The sequence below is a fragment of the Cavia porcellus genome, unplaced genomic scaffold (assembly GCF_034190915.1).
Source record: "Cavia porcellus strain 051 isolate PalLab524CR breed Dunkin Hartley unplaced genomic scaffold, mCavPor4.1 scaffold_30, whole genome shotgun sequence".
Lineage (NCBI taxonomy): Eukaryota > Metazoa > Chordata > Mammalia > Rodentia > Caviidae > Cavia > Cavia porcellus.
Genome location: NW_026947513.1, coordinates 29,406,241 through 29,424,460, shown reverse-complemented (window position 1 = coordinate 29,424,460; position 18,220 = coordinate 29,406,241). Strand labels below are relative to the sequence as shown.

Genomic DNA, 18,220 nt, shown 5'->3' with positions numbered 1-18,220 from the left:
TTTTCTGTCATCTATATTTTTTGTATTCAGTGAGTTGACTAGCACTGAACTATGTTAGGAGAATCATAGCAGGACTGAGACACACTCTCTGTGCTGCACAGATAACATATATCCACAAGATGGGTCAGCAGTACTGTAGGATGTTTCCCACCAAATTAACCCAAAACCCAACTTTATCAAGGTGGGCCAATTTTTAAAATCAGTAATAACAAAACAATGACAGGTTTTTAGTCTAATTTCTAATGGATAAGACTTTAAACAAGTCTTTTATACATTTTTCTGAAAACTTCATTACTTGCTAACACTAGTCTATCCTTGACAGAAAATAATGAAATCTGAATTAGCACAAAAGTTTATTTATTTACTTTTAATTAAATGAGCGGATAAACATATATCACTTGTTCGTACTCTCCTGTACCCCATCCCCTGACTTTCACATAAGGAATTTAAAGAATTGCCAGAGTGACAATTGCTAAGCATAGATGGAGTTAGAGAGATTATGGCAGGGAAAGACCTCTCCAAACGTGCCACCCTTGCCTGTCAGGTAACCAGCACGCAGGCAGGTTTACCACTGTATGCCCGTCTTGAGGGCTAGATCGGCTCTTTCCTGTGACAAGCTTCTGATAGTGCCTCCTAGAGTCTCAAAGGACAGCATGTGTGGGGCTGAACAGGCTGTCCAAAGGAGGTCGACACACAAGGCCTGGAATGGTGGGAAGAACCAGGTAGACTGATAGATTAGTTTACAGATTTCTTATGTTTAGAACACTCCAGAAAAACAATTCTTTGGTTGTAGACAAGACTGGCTCAGGTAAATATAGATCCTCTCACTGACAGTGCAGTCAGGGAATCTGTTTGCGGATAAATATTAATTCTGTCAATCACTAGGGTAACAGTTAGTTCCCTGCTATTTTGAAACAGTAAAATATGTGCATTTCAACTTTGTACTTTTACCAATAGGAAAAATGTGGAAGAATTTATAATCATTTTGCATCACTACAAAATCATAGCCATACTGCTAGGAAAGTCGTAGATTAGCGTTTTTTCTCATGTTAAGTCATTTGTTTGTCCAACAACTATCTATTAGATGTCTGCTATGTGTCAGGCATAGTCACTGAGAGCACAATGAGAGCTCTCACCCTTGTAGAGCTTTATGCCTGTAATTAGTAATGTAGTCTGGGCAAGTTTTTCTTTTCTATAAGTGTAGAACTTAGGTGGTTCTTATAAGACCCTTACAACTGGAATGTTCTATTCCTGAAAGCAGAGAATTCTATGATATCTCTGAGGGGTATCAAAGGCCTTCTTAAGCAATACAGGAAGATATGCATTGTAATAACAATTCAACAAGAGGTGGTCTTTTTTCTGATTTTGTAAAATTTTTCTGGAGAAGGAAGAAGAAAGAAATGAAATCATTTATTTATTTCATTGCTGTTAATCAGATTTTAAGAATATAAGCAATCTAAGTAAAAAGATTTTTGACAACTTATAATAAATTATCCTTGTGCAAATCAAGTGTGCTATTTATGCATCTATAACGATAGTTAGCTTTTAGCAAACTTTTATTTATGAAATCAACCCAATATATTAGATATACCTCCACTAAAATGTCTTATGTCTATTGAGGTGGCCAGCAGCCTACCACATGTGCCACCAGAGGGGACTAAGAAATGGTCCTTGTTTTCAAGGAGGTCACAGTGGGTTGTTTTTGGTTCTTTTACCTGATGAACTGAGTAGCTTCTTATTTCATTTTAAATTTGAATCTTTAATATTTGTAATGCATATATTTTGCCTTTGGATATATTGGTGGTATCATGATAGAATATACTGAGAATGGATAGAAGTTTTTAAAAAATGTCTTCTTTGAAAGTGAAAATCTGTGCTTTCACTAAAGCGGTGGAAATTGGAAAAGAACTGTCTACCGAATATGTAAGGGAATCTCTAAATTGTACATACTAAGCATTCTCCATCAGTGCGCAGAGAATATTCGGTTTTCTTTGATGTAGTTCTTGGTTTGGAAATGTCTCTGTTATTTGGTATCAATTAAACTAAAACAGTTTTTATGGATTAACAAAAATGTTTTCTTTAGTGTTGATTTTCTCATTTTGTTATAAAATGGATATCCCCATCTGTGCTTCATCCACAACTTGGAAATGAAGACATTTTAAGTGCATAAATATGATTTGAGAATTTGACAAACTGAGTGTGGTATTTATATGAGCAAGTATAGATTTCTATTTAAGACTGGCCACCCAGAAGGGCTAAGCCACTTTCCCCTCTCTCCTATCCCCCTTCTTCTTTCCATTCCATTCCATCTATTCTGAGCTATAATAATAGAAGCTGTCAGCAGAACCACACAGCAGGACTGTGGAGATGCTCACAGGTGGGATTAATCACATGTGCCCTATTCAGCCATGACCAGATAAGATGCAGTATAACCCACAGCCAATATAGTGAGTATGCAGAGTCTAAACTGATGTTCTGGGGGCAGGAAGCACAGTTTAGAAACTGTATCAGTGTCTCCCAGTTACGGAGAACTGCTTTCTTCTAAGTGAGCAGACTCTGGGGTTGTCTGGGCCAATGTGTGATTATTGAGGTGGTGACAGGGCTGAGTTAAAAGAACAATGAAACTCTTTCACAGTAACATCCCATGGGTCCGCTAAAATCCTTATCTGGAGTGGATGAAGCCAAATGAAATGGCTAAAGGTATTAAAAAATCACCTTTGAATAAAAATACTACCAATTATAACTGTAAAAAATTGACTTTTATTTTCATTTTTAAATTGCAGCAGAAGTTAGAAGTCCCAGTTTTATATTACACAGCCAGTTTTCAAAACAGGCCAAACCACACATCTATAAAGAATGAGTATTTAAGCCACCTGTTTATTTATTCAGCCATTCATTCATCAAATATTTAGTGATTACCTCCTTTATGTCACTTTCTCCAGGCCTCCTTTCTCTTCCCCACCCTCAGTATCTTCCTCTAAGTAAATTGTATCATTTTAACCAGGCACATAAATATAAGCATTATGTTTTCTTTCATATGAGGAAACCATAAAAAAATGACCTAAAAGCTGAAAGAGGGGTCGTTATGGACAGGGTAGGGGACATGAGGCAAGAGACAGAAGAACCTGGGCACAAGAGAGTAGAAGGGAAGAACAGAAAGAGAAGATGGACATGATCAGTGCACAACATAGGCATGCATGGAAATGTCACAGTAACACCCACTAATTTGTACAATTAATATGTGTACAAAATAAATAAATAGCTTTAATCTACCATCTGTTACTTGAAACAAGCTAGATGAAAAGTTTTTGGGTTTCAGCATTTGTTATCCAATTTGTGCTAAAGAAAAAAGATCAAGCCAACTATCATGTCTTTGGGGACTTTCTTGAGACCAAAATTTAGTTTAGAATCTTTCATAATGGAGAAGTAAACAAATCTTCAAGTCTTCAGCCTTTCTGGTGATGGCCAAGACTTGCATCAGGTTTTAGAAATATAGCCACTTTTAGGAAGCAGACACACTGAGACTGTAGGTTTGCATTGGCAGTTGGTTCCGGATGCCCACGAAGAAGGTGGGTGCTGGCTGTGGAATTGCCTTTCCAGTGAACCTCAGAATGACAGGGATTGCAGTGTCTCTAGCACTCCATGTTTTCATCAACAAGGGTTCCTGCCTCACCCACCATCTCCCATCCAGAGAAACATTCTCAGCAGCACGAAGTTGTTCCTTGAATGGTTTAACATCATGTGGCATTGTAGGAGTGTGCCACAGCCAGTGGTGACAGAGCTCACTCTCAGAGGATGGCTGCTGGCCATCTTCAGGTTCACTCCAGAAACCTCCTAGCTTGGCTGCTGCAGTTAGGCTTATTAATATTATGTCTCATACCAAAAGATATCCAAAGTGACTTATAAACAAACATACTATAAGAATAGCAATAATACCAGAGCCAATGAAAAAATAAAAAATAATGTGAAGCTAAATGTATGATAATCCACCGCATGTAATTATAATACATAAAAGATAAAAGCTATAAAGTCCTAGGCTGTTGAGATTGAGATTGGCCTAGATTCAACACAGAGCTTTGTGGCAGCCAAAGAAAAGAGGGAACTAAGATCAGTTGGAATTTGGATCATGGAATGGGCAAGAGGACATTAATATCATCACATCCGGCCCACTAGACTATACCCTCAAAGTAAGACCTGTGCCTCCTAAATCTAAGTAAGACCTAATCTAAGTGCATCAATGGAGTCAAGAAATCAGTTTAACCCAGCTATTCCTTTACAAAGTATTTTCCCAAAAGTGTTAAAGGGATCATATTCCAGTGATACATGCATACCCATATTCGTTTATAGCAGCACAGCTTATAAGTCTATATGCCCATCAACAAATGGATAAAGAAAATGTACTTACACACAATAGAGTACTATTTTTCCATAAAGAAAGATAAACTTGAGTCATTTGTAGGAAGATGGATACATCCTCAGACTATAATATGCAGTGAAATGAATCAGACACGCATTCTTAAATATCATATGCTTTCTCTTATATGAGAAATTGAAAAATATAAAGAGCAAAATAAAAGACAGGAAATAGGGAAGTAGATCTTTTGCAAATGACAAGGGGACAGAAACGGAGGGGGAAAGGAGGAAGCAAAAAGAAAGGACTAAAAATAAGATTTAAAATAGGTTGCATATATGAACAATTCACATGAGAAACAATTACTATGTACTGCAAACATATACTAATAAAAATGAAAATTAAAAAAATTCATTGAACTGGAGTTACATTCAATTGCAGATTTTAACTTTGTGCCTCAGAGATATGTATCTTTGGAGAGCAAAGTCAAATCATAGGGAAGGAATTTGATTAGGAGTTCAGAAATAGATCTAGTCCCAATGGAAAGGAATTTTGTCCCCAGAGTGTGCACTTAGACCCATGTGCCCATGAGTCTAAATATTTTCTGAGCTCTCCATGCACAAAGATCTCAAGGAGATACACAACATGTTTAATTGGCATCATTAATGAAATCAGTTGCCTGTGATGACTTAAAAGTTTAATGTGGCTTTCTTTAGCCTTTTAGGTAGTTATCAAAAAGCATTTAGGAGCATTGCTTAATCTGAGATTTGCTTTGGACCTTTTCATTCATTAATGCAATTAATAATTCTCACACTTCAGCTACTTGCCAGGCACTGTGCCAGGCACTGTGGTTAAAACAATGAATCAAAATGTCAAAATCTCTGCACACATACAGTTTATAATTATTATTTAACATTAAGAGAAATTTAACTCCTCTTACATTTTTTCCCAGCTGATCAGTCTCTTAAGTATATACTGTCTCATTTCTATTTTGATTTCTAAATTATCCTATGAAGTAGTTTGGCAGTTTCCTCTCCAAAGATGAGGAAAAATTTAAACTTGCCAAGGTCATGCAGAATTGGGCTTCAAAGGTGGGCCTCCTTCCAGTGGCTAACCCTTCTTTATTTTACCTTTTTCTCAAGTGCATACTTTCAGTTTGTTTTCTGACTTCCAGTTCATAGCCAGAGAAAAATAAACATCTATTCTGAAAATCAAGAAAATAGAAATAATCAAAATACAGGGGTTTATTAGACCTGCTGCTTTTAATGGCCTGAGAGACCCTGGCTTGGGCATATTTCCTAGGCTGACTTTTCGAGAGAGAAAAATATAAAGACACTCTGTTCTTAACTACCATTACTATCAACTTTGAAAAGTTCAATCTGCCAGTAAGAAAAACAGTAATGTTTTTCAATATTTCTTCCTTTTTCTGTGCATCTCTCAAAATTAGTATTCACCTAACATTTTATAGTCCAACTTCTTTACCAACCTAGAGAAAATATCTTTCCTATTCCCAAGTTTAAATAACAAAGAATTGTGGTAAGAGAAGGTTTCCAGCTACCACACAAATCACTTGACAACATCCCCAGTGGCATTAACCATCATACTCTATAATACACGGACCTGTGACCCCTCCTCATTTTTCACACAGGGATGCTGGCATCCAGTCACTGGGGCAGAACTGGCCCAGTAATGTTTTCCATCTGCTGGCTTGGCACTAGTCAGCATAGAGTGTCACCTGGATTCTGTCTCATGGCCTCCAGGGCCAAGGCTAGAAGCACTACAGAAGAACAACTACCACATTCATCTGTCGGCACTGTTTACTTTGTGAACAAAACAGAATTTTGCTGAAGTATGTAAAAGAAATTTAGTAGGAAAAAAAAAACCTAGTCAAAGAGCTTTTCCCTACCATCTCTCCTTCTTTCCTGTCCCCATATCATCAAATCCTGACAGCTCTCAAATGTCACCTCCTCTAAGGAGCCTTTCCCAACACCTTCACCCTTGATGTGTCCCTGGAGAACTTACTTCATACTGCCTTGTGTTGCTATTATTTATTTGTGTTTCCCTCTCTCCCACTAGACTATAAACTCTTCAAAGGAGACCAGGCATTGTATCTTTTAAAATTCATAACATACGGTATGTTTCCATTCAGGAAATGATTTGCAAGTTTACAGAAAATTAGTGATCTCAGTTACTTCTAAATTAAACCTGTAGGAATAAGATATGTTGAAAAATGTTATTATAAAAATCATCACAGTTAAACATGTTTTCTCTGTTAAAAAAATTTCAGGAATAGTAAACTTAGTGTTTTAGATTTTAGGATATCACTTTAAAGAAAAAAACCTGAACTTTTTAATTGTTGAAACCCAACAAGACATTTGAAGCTAGTTAATAACATTTAAAATTGACCTCAGACATTTAACAGCTGATCGTCATGATCTGAATTCATGACCTAAGTTCATGCTTGTCATTCTAAAATAGATTTCTACTTTAATTGGAAATTTCACATTATTAGGATATCGTCATCTAAGAGATGTACATACTTAGTTTTGGTAGAAATTGTTTCTAAAAGAATATTGAACTTTTAAAAAGTTGATCACTGGCTTGGATCATACAGGGAAAAATGATGAAGTGGTTGTAAGCAGCAACTCTGGAGAGAAGAATTTTAGGGAAAAACTTTGACTTGAGCTAAACCAAACCTTTCTCCTTGGCATTAAGGCCCTCCACACTGTATTTTCAACAAAGGGCAGAAATGGCATTGGCTTTTGTCTTATGTATAATATACATACTCAGCCCCAGCTTCTTTAGTGCATAGCTCCTGCCACTGTATATAGGAAATCTTCATGTGCCAGATGGGGCGATACTCATGTCACTGTGCCCATAGTCAGCCACATGACCCTTCCTACCTGCAGAGGAGGCTGGAAAACCTGGACCACCTCTGTGCTCGAGAAAAGAGGAAAGTGCTCTGGAGAGCAGATGTCTAGTTTCTGAGATCTGGAATCATCACTTAGGAAACCTTGTTCTAGGCACAAAGTTATAGAGGTGGGCTCTAAGATACAAACACTACATCTTGGTGTTAGAGTTTTGGTTTTATTTTTATGCAGTACTAGAGGTTGAGCCCAAGATCCTACCCACGCTGGGCAAATGCTATGCCATGATGTATACCCACAGCCAACCAGGCCTAGTTGAATCATCAGGATTTGGTAACTGACTAGAGGAGGATATAAAATGACAGAAGATAGTATTAACATTCCTACCCTTTCTCTTAACTATCCTTTTGAAGCCGTCCGAAAACTCTAAAAAGCCACTGAACAAGGCTTTGAATAATTTGTCTGTTACAAAATTATTCTGAAAAAGTGACTCATTAAGTCATCAGAGTTGTATAAACTGCCTTTCACATCTACCCTAAACCATAAGACTTTTATGAGAATCACAGTCTGATTTGAAAGAGAATACTATCTAATTAAAGCATATTAACATTAGCAAGTACAGTACTGCACTGATACATGAAAGGCCTTTACAGTGCAGAAAAGTCATGAAATGACATGCTAATTTACTGTGTGGGCACCGGAAGACTTATTACCTATTCAAAAATAGTTGTAAAAGCATCAACCAGGATAAGCTGGTTGCTAATGGTTTTAGTGTGGGAGGAAAAACTGCACTGCAATTCTTGGCTCCAAGGTGGGGTCAGCAAGATCAGTAGCCCAGTGCTGACCTTTCTGTTTGGAAGCTTTCCTGTTGACTCACCAGACTCTTGTAATTTTGTGAACCAAATGTAGACAGAGTTCTCTGTGCCTGAACCTTAAGCCTCCTGAACTAGTTCTTTGTAATAATAATTAGCTTGCTTAAGATCCAAAGCAGAGCAGTCACCTAAGACCTACTGTCCTTAATCTAAATTAAATCAATGAATGACCACCAGACAACCTATTGGGAAGATGGGGGTGGACAGCTGACCAACACAGATGCTAACTTCGCATATTATTTGTTTGGAATGGACTTTTTTTTTGACAAAAATATTTAGGCGCAAAAGAATTTTATCAACATTGGTACAGTCACATATTAACCAACTGCCAAAACTGTACAAAACTGTACTTTGAATCCAACTGGAATTTTTACTTCTTTTCTTGATGAAGTAATGTGGCCTTTTTATAATCAGATCAATTAAAACAATAGTATTGTTCAAAATTAACCAATATATATGGGAGATGATTATCAAAATAAAAATTTTAAATCAACCCTATTACCGACCGTTAGGAACACTATTTGGGTAATTTTCTGTTAGTTTATAGGGATGTATTTTTTAAAGTATACATATAGTAACATAAATAAAGCTTTAAATACAAATTAACCTTTATATCAGGGGTACATCCCAAGCTATTTATTTTCAAAAATGTATTTTTAATAGTTGCATTATATCCTAAGATTTACTAGTATTTATTTAGGCACTTTTCTATTTTTGCACATTTCAGTTGTTTCCAGCTTTTGAACATCCTTCTGCATAAATCTTTGTCCTTATCTCTGATTACTTCCTTAGGCTAAAGTCCTAGAAATGGAATTACTAAGTCAAAGGTTATAATCTTTGTTAAGGCTCCTGATGACTGCGGGTCCCACTGTATCCCAGGAAACTTAACTGCAGTTTATTCCCATCCTCTAGATATAAGACCTTCCTTATCAAAATCATTCAACATTGAGGGTTACTTTACTTACCAAATAGAAATTGGATGTACTCTGGACTCCATAGCTTTATGGGCTATGGTACTTAAAACCTGCTCACCTTGAGTGCACACTGCATGAGAGGTTATTACAATAAACCTTATTGTAACCATTCTTTAGTCTAACGGCTAACAAGAACAGACACTACCATCTGAGACATATCCTGCAGGAGTGCATGCCTTACATTGTTCTTAATGAGCAGAACAGGCTAGATGAGTTTTGTTATATTTAGATGCCCTAAGCATCCTTTGAAAGGGTTGAGTTTGGTCTCCAGAGTTGATATGCTGGGTCTCTTTCCCAGAAATGCCTAACAATAAAGGGAACTCCAAGCGTGAAAACTGCACTTTATGGGCCCAGTAGAATTTTCCTGCTGACAGAAAATTGATTGACTGAATATAAATCACTCTGACTTGAGTGATTCTGTCCACTCAGGAAGAATTGGTGAGAAATCACCAGAAGGAAATTGGCCTCTCAAGTGTGAGAGCATTGGATTATTGCCGTCAGGATCAATGCTTGTCAGAAACACTGCATTTTTTGGCCTTATTTTAGATTACATTTTATTTGAAGCAACACTTAGTTGTGTAAGATTTAGATCAAAGATCAACTTTCTCTAGGTATGCAGGTGCTACTGATTTCCTTTTTCATTTTAATAATCTACAAATAAATTTGTAATAGATACAATTTGTAATGCTTGTTTTCTTCTGTAACAATATAACATTTTCATCAACTCTTTCTTAAATGCTTTAAAATGTCAGAGTTTAGCCAGTCATTCAATAAATATCAGGGTCTGTCACAGTCCTTAGGAATAAAATCAATGAAGTTCCATCCTCATGGAGCTTACATTCTGGATATGTAAACTCATCTCTCTCAAAGGGTGCTCAGGACATCTAAATATAATAAAACTCATCTAGCTTGATCTGGATCACTAAGAACAATAAATACATAACAACGCACATACTGATAATTGCTTTGGTGAACAGCAGATCAAGCACAGGGAGTAGGGAGGAAATAGAGTGAGACAAGGTGTGCTGTTCCATATGTCTGGTCAGCAGGGGCCACCTTGAAGGAGAGTTTAGAATAGGCCTGAGGAGAGCAGAGCCATGTGCTGTACAGGTGCTGGGGGGGGGCGGGGGGAACGGGGGAAAGCAAATGCACAGGCCCTGGAATGGGGACTTGCCAGGTCTCACCCAGGGACAGCAGCCAGGGGGTAAGAGTGAGCTGGAGAGGAGTCAGAAGAAAGAATGGTAGAGCTCAGGGCAAGTACGATGTAGTTGGCCTTCTTAGAGACTATGGATTTGGCTTTGCATGAAAAGTGGATTCCCCATTTTGAGCAGAGAAGTGACAGGATTTGACTAGCAAGTGTCGTGGGTAGCAGAAGAAGTGTATCCACAGAAATAGGAAGAAAAGTTGAATGCATTGCACAGGTACAGAGTTTTGCAGGTGGGAGGCATGCATGTCTAGAAAGCTCTGTCTGATGGCTTCTGCTTCTTGGAAAATCTGAAAATCAAGCCAAAAGCTAGAAGTAAGCGCTGGGAGCAGGTGGCCGAGGGTATGAGCCCTGCTCTTGGAGAGTGTGGCCTGAAGAGACCAGAGAAATGTAGAAAGAATGTAAATTGACATGATCATCAGTGCCGTGATTATCACTGAATTTAAAGGACCAGTAACATGAAGTTTATTCTTGAAATTATTTTCAAATTTTCCTTTGGACAGTTGTTTTCCCAGCTTTCAACTTGTAGCCAGCATTGGTACATTACAAGTCTACGTTTTGTTGTAACAACTGTACTCTAGGGCTAATAAAGCTGGCAAGCACCTTAGAAATCATCTGGTTCTATCCCATCATTTTGTAGATAAGGTCAAATGACCATGAGGCAGATAAAGTGACCTCCCTAGGACTCGTAACTCATGATTTGTAGAGCTAATCTCAAATCCTGTCTCCCAATTCCCAACTCAGTGATCTTTATACTGTAACAAATAACTCATTGTTTTTCCCAAAAAATAATTTTAAAAGAACTTAATCTTACAATATTGGATATTTTTAAGTCTTATATTCTGATAGAACCTAAATGGTTTAAATTTAAATATAAAACAGAGTTGGGTCAAATACTTTCAGATTTTATTTGTTTGTAAAATTCACGTAGCACCTACTAGTCTACCTTTCAAGTTAACTATAGTTATAATACAGATCACATCATCACCACCGAAAATTTGGGTGAGTTACCTCACTCTTTCACATAGTATGTTTTCATTTAAGTTGTTTTTATTCACTCCTCCTCCTTGTTTTTCATCTGTGATTTAAATGTTTTCCATGTTTGTTTCTAGTGGGTGAAGTGTGGTCCATGTGGCACCGTTGCATAACCATCCTCTCCCCTGGATAATTGCCCTCTTTATTTTTAGGAAACAGAAAATAGCCTATTGTGTTATAATTAGCTAGCAGTGGCCACCCAAATATGATTATTATGGCAAGAACTTTTGCTTTTTCTCTTTTTAGGGGTATGGATGGGAACAGAATGGAGGATAAGTTTTTGATCACTTTATAATATCTTGAAATACTTGGGAAACCTTAGGAAAGATTCATGATTTTTCAAGTCCTCTAAAAGACTTTTAAAATTCCATAGGAAATATATCTAAAATAAAACCTTCTAAACAAAAATATATTTCTTTTCACTTATCTTCTAATAACCTCTTACTCTGGTCTGGCATCAGTCGTATATTTTGTTTGGTACAAAAGAGATTTATAATACTCATGGCTAAAGAAGAGTTCAGGAATTATAGCTGGATAAAAATCATGAAGCACTAGAATTTTTTAAATCTGCATAAAGATTTAGGGGACTGTTAAAAAACAATATTATAACACTATATAGTTTGTCCAATTTTTCTGAATCTACTCAAGCCCTAAAAAAATGGAAACATTAGCACAGAAGAGATATAATGGTCATGCTTTCTGCTCCTGTATGTTCCAAAAGTGGTAACCAAAAACCTGAATTGGTGACAACAGATTTATTTCCATGGCAACTAACTATAATGTTTCAAACATGAGATTATTGTTTAGTTCAGCATTAGGGTTATAAAAAGTTCTTATTTGAATAGTATCATCCAAAAACAATGCAAAGGGGAATATTATCAGAGGTGTATCCAGCAGTGACTTCTTCTCAAAAACGTTCTCATTTCCAGATCTTTGTTTTAACTGGTCAGAATTTTGAGTATTTTTTTCTTGTTGTTTAATGTTTTAGTTTTGTTTGCTTGTTTTATTTCCTCAGGTGACTCGGGTAAGAAAATGGCTATTTTTAGCAGCAAGAAACCCCTCTAGTAAGAAGCAGTCTCTGCCTTCAATTAATTATTCCTTCATAAATAAGATTTATTTTTGGAAATTTGGTCAAAAACATCTGTACTTTGTGCTGGACAAACATCTGTCTTCCTACAAAAGCTGCTGGCTCTCTGATGTTAGATAAATGCATCTTGCTCTTTGTAAGCTACAGAGTACAGCTAAAGAGAAATGCTTCATTCTTTAATCCAGAGTGCCTCTTTGTGGTCCAAACAAGTTACTACAGAAGAAAGATGAGACTCCGAACTTCACCATTTGGCTCCTCATTCCGCCCCTCCTCCTCTTCAGACTTACTAAATTTTCAAAGATGAAATACATACACAGAGCTGTGATGCCATCCTGGAGGACAGCCAGGGTTAGAGGGCACTCTGCTTGAGCTGTTTTTCTAATAATGATAGGAGACACGTGCTGATCAGTCTTCAGAGTCTTATCTGAACCACCTGGTGATTGAAGGCACACCCTTGAGAGATCTGGCTTTCCCTGGGATGCCGGCCATTGCTCTCCTGCTGCTTCTTGAAATGGTTAGGTTAGCTGTAATTTTTTAATTCACTTTTTTAATCCCTTACTATAAACTCCTTCGGGGCAGAGCTGTTGTTTTCCTCGCCTCTGGGTTCCCATTACACAGTCCAGCATGTGGCAGCTAATAATGTCTCCAGCAAATGATGAATAACAAGTGTTGAAGGACCAACTATGGTGAATCAGAGACATGAAGCTCATCGTGATCTGTGACCTGACCACGTGAATATATGGTTAGTTTTTATACTATGTTTTTTGCATTTAAACTTTTTGAAATACCATAAATATAGTGAGCACACCCTATAACAAAGCCGGACATTTTAACGTAGCTCCTCTTCTCTCCCTCCTGATTTTCTGACTTTTGGTTTATTTTGGTAAATCATTAGCTTGTAATTTCTACTTTTTATTTAAAACATCTGCCATTATTATACCAGTGAAATTTTCTACTGGGTATTACATGGTCAGAGAAAAAAAAAAAAGTGTACTATGCCATATCAGAGAATGCTAGGTAATGCCAGTTTCCAGTCTCAGGATCCCTAACCATTTTTTATTGTCCCCTTACCATCTGCATCAAAACATGCTGTGTCAGTTCCTGTTTTTTAAAAGAAAGCATTTAAATATGTTTTGAGAGTTGAGCTTTATCCCATCAAACTTAAGTATTTATGCAACACTTACTGATCTGCTCTGCGCTTGGTATTGTGCCAGAGTTATGGAAGTGAATAAGACCAACCTTTGTGGACCTCGTGGAGAGGCCAAGGAAGACCTAATGCAATGTGACCTGTGCCCTACTGCAGGCAGTACGGTAGAAACTTGGGCCGATGAGGTGCTTGATAAATGCCATGTGGACTGAATTCAGGAGCTTCCCAAAGTTATTGGATCCCCTTTCGGTATTGCAAAGCTAATCTGAGGATAGTGTGTGGGACGGCAGGAGAGGATAGCTATACACATACAAAAAAAAAAATTGTCACATATCATACTTATAAATGTTAACATGATCAGGACAAGGAAGGAACACTGAATTATAGTGTGCCCATTAAAAAACAGACTCTAACCATGATCCTTCTCTTACCTTCCCCCAGAGTGATTTACTGACATTAACCTTGTAAGAACTGTGAACCTCTTTTCTCCAGATGTTTATGCAAATCATTTCTTTTGCATGAACATCACTGCCACCCTCCCCAGATCTAGTCTCTTTTGTCTCGCAAGTCTTTTCTCTCATTGTATCCTGTACTTCTGCATCACTGCCCTTACCACACATAATGTGACATGGTATGTCCCTGCCTTCCCTACACATGGTAAAGGTGATGTGTCTGCTTTTCTCCAGGACTGAGCCCAAGCTTGGTACCTCAGTGCTGAATAAAAATGTGTTGGTCAAATAGATAACTACTTACTTCCCAGTGACTTTCTGGTATACCAGCTTTGTCTGTGACTTCAGAATACCAGTATTATTTAGTGACCTTTTTTAAGCTGAAGAAAGAGAGAGGGAGGACATAAAAGTTCCACATGCATAGAGTTCAATTCAAACAGTTACATCCTATCTTCAGTGGTAAACACGGGAGATTTCTGGGAGTATGAAAATATACATTCTTTTAAATGAAAAGGAAGCTATATAATTTAGCATCTGTCATTGAGCCTATTTTCTCATACAAGTGAGGGCTGGACCTGATGATGGCAGACACGAGTTGGAGCAAATCTCATTTTTGGGAACTATTTTGTAAACAACACAAAATCATCTTATTCCTGCTAAGGAATAATGCTAATTTACATAATGCTAATTTAGAATTCTGTAGCATACCCATGAATAGTCTAGAAGAAAAAGTAAAGAGACTGTCTGCCCAACAATTTTAGTACAAAAGAGCTAAATGATTTTTTTAGTTACTAAAACAAGGACAAGAGAAAAGCCATTTAAAAAACCTGAATAGTAAAAGGGGAAACATACTTGCAGTTGCTGAAATTTTAAAAAGGAAAGGGAGAATTGTCTACAAGGCCATACGTGGACATTTACAGTGAAAAGGAGCTATTTAGGGAGTTCCATTCCTTTTTTGCACAGGAAATAGCCCATGAATTTGCAGTGAAATACTCGTCTAATAAGTAAATTAAGGCCACAAAAGTAGCACAGCTGTATTTAGAGAGTAGTATTTGATAAATGTGAACTAATGATTTGATGTGGTGTCCTTTTGCAATTTACAGAAAAGGAGTCTCAGAAAGGTGCTGGGGAGTGTGAAGGAAGAATGATCCATGCTAAATGGGTTTTCTTTCCTTGTCTCCAAGAGATGGCTATTTTTCTCGGGCTCCTAACAGCTTTCAAGCATCGAAGTACAATGTGTTTGTTGTCAGCAAGGCCGCCATTTGGAATTGGTGCGGGAGCTCTGCAGCTTCTTTCCTCTGTGACGGTCTCAGTGTGGCGCAGTTCAGTCTAGTGAGGGCCCCTTCCTGTCATAAATAAGATTACTTTCATTTCACTTGTGGAGTGTGCTATTCCTCAGAGTAATGAATTTCCTCTGTGCCTTTGAGCACATAAACATGGTTTTCATTAGCTTTCTCTCTCTCTTGAATAAAGGGGAGGGGACAGAAGGTAGAAGAGAGAATCTGAGCAAAATTAATAAGATACCAATTAACTCTGCAAATGCAGATTTTTTTTTTTTTAAGACAGGCTGGTGAGCAGTGCCAGAAAGACGCAACCTCATCTTTTCTAAAATGCTAAGAAGGTGAAAAGGGATACAGAAAGAGATTTTATGCTATATGAGTAAAGGAATGAACGAGAAATAAGGTTGTGTTTTCTCAAATCTTATGTTAAGAAGAACTGCATCCAGAAGTCCATTAGAGTGGCCTCCAGACAAGGAAAAGAGGCTGAGTGCTTCTGGATATAGGGAGCATTTCCAGAGAACCAGCCTTCTTGATCAACGACACAGTGCAGTCCCCCTCCTGCCCTGCCCCTGCCCCTCTGCTCTGTGCGTGCACACGTGAGCATGCATGTCTGTGTGTGTTTATGCTAATAAGACCTACAGCCTTTCTGAATTTCAAACCCCCTCATTTGTAATTTAGGTAGTTCAGAGCACTAAATATGCAGTCTTTCAGTTTTATGGTTTGGAACTTCTTGTCAAGGGGTGACTCATGATAACAGGGCTGGGCTTTTCTTGTTGACATTGCATACTTGAACCTGAAAGCTATTTAGGATCCATTGACCCTTTGACTTCTGCCAGGATCTTTTTAACTGTTGTTTTTAGAAATTTCTGGGTGACAAGTAGAGACTGGAGTTTACTCAAATTATTCCAGAGAAGGAGTTAATACATTAGAAAGAAAAAGTGTAAAACTGGTTTTTCCTCAAAATTATGTATTCTCAGTGGAAAATCCCCAGATTTGTTTTCCCAGAATCTTTCTCTATCCCCTCAAATCAATGTCCATTTTAGCATCTAATTCATAGTTTATTATGTGCTCATTTATACCTCTTGAGGGGAAGAAATAATAATATTATGAAAGCATCAAGGAATTAAATTCTAGGCCTTAGCTTTTTGTTGACAATTCACTGCAGACCAAACATGTAACCCAGAGAAAAAAGGTTGAAGCATTTCACAGTGGTTCAATGAGGTGTCTTCCAACCCTGCCTGAATTCCTGGATAGGTATTCTTGTTACAGTTTGGAACAACAGCTGGTTTCCATTTCAGATGTGAAGGACAAAGTTATTTAAGAAACTAGCGCCTCTCATAGGTGAAGGCTACTTCCCTGAAACATATACAGTGCACAAAGAACCTTAAAAACAAGCTTCCATTTCACTAAGCTGTAGTGCAGGAAATTGTTTCTGGCTTGTTTTTGTTATGAACAGAGAAACTATTGCATATTAAAAATTCCCTGTAATTGTTGAATATTTGCTTAGTAGTGTGCTGGTTGGTCTCTGGTCAAGTCCTCAGTAAATCATGTCAGCTCTGTCACTGTTTTGACTGGAAGCATGAATTGTAACGTTGAAAAATCTCTCAGGACTGTAAACCTCTGCAGCTGTGGAAGGCTGGAGCTATTTACTGGCAGTATGAAAGGAACCTGAGTGACTTCTTTGGGAAAAAAGCTAAGATGGAGTGAAATTCATAAGGTGCACAGAGATTTAGGATGAAGGTTTTATTGTGAGCACAGACCCGTAACATTATCCTCGTAGAAATAGATACAGAATAGTAACAATTGTTCCTAGAATTGGCAAAGCAATATTCTGCTGTCCTTTTTTTGCCTGTAAGAGTCTAAATGTAAAGTAGGAAATCAGACACATTTAATGCTTTAGAACAGTGTTTGAACTGATTGCTTTTTCAGGGTACTCTATAGAAATCATTATCTCCTGCAGGCATTTTGCAAGTGTTGTTACTAATGCTTTTATGACATTAATTCTCCTTGGAAGAAAAGAGGCGCAGAAATTTTAAATTTTCGTTATTCCAAGGGCATGGCTGACTAGACTACCCCCTGCTGTATGTGGGATCTGAGGAATGTCTTCAGTATAAAAACATGTGTTGGAGGGGCTGGATCTCAGAGAATAGCAAGAAAAGCCAGAGTCAAAACTTTTGATTGAAAGCTATGGTCAGTACTCTGCCTAAGAGACTTCTTTTCCATTTTGTTTTTGTTCCTTTGTTTGTTCCTTTATTTGATAACATATTCCTTTAACACATGTTTATTGAGCATCTACTGTGAACCCAGAGCTGATCCAGGTACTGGGAGATCTATTTGAAGGCAGCTTGACCACACGGAGAGAGACTGCTGCCAAGAATGTTTTGTCCCCGTTGCAGTAGTGTGAGGAGCAGCTGGCTCCCAGTTAGCCTTGACAGGGAGAACCTGTGTCCGCTTCTAAAAGCACAGACCTATTTCCTTGGCTGTTCTTTTCATTTCCCGTGTTGGTGCTATTGTGTAAAAGCTATCATTTATATTATAGGCCCACTTCTAGTCAGTTATAAATCTCTGTCATGCCTAGGGAAGTAGCACATGGCCCCAAAAAAATAGTTCACAGAAAGTAACTTAAAGTAGTTTAAAGAAAGTAACTATAAAATTTTGTAGCAATTTTAAAATTAACTGTCAGGTTTGGATATCAGGAAGATCTCGCATATGCTACAGAAATGTAGTGAATGTATTTTCTTTGGGGCTATATCAGGATAATATTTACAGGATGAACTTTTAAAATGTCAACTCATCAAAACCAGTGCAGGATTTTTGGAAGCCTGAGTTACAGGGGAGGCTAGATGTTGTGGGAGATACAAGATAGGATAAGATCACCTCCAGCCTAATCCGGGAAGGGAAATGAAGCCCAAGCACTTGATTCTGAGGGCTGTGTGCTCTAAGCTGACAGTGCA

At 37.7% G+C, this 18,220-nt stretch overlaps 1 protein-coding gene across 1 annotated transcript in view; it reads left to right on the top strand.

Moving 5' to 3' along the window:
- The window catches only part of Scfd2 (sec1 family domain containing 2), a 446,638-nt gene that overhangs the window by 300,813 nt on the left and 127,605 nt on the right, over positions 1-18,220 (top strand). The window lies entirely within an intron of this gene.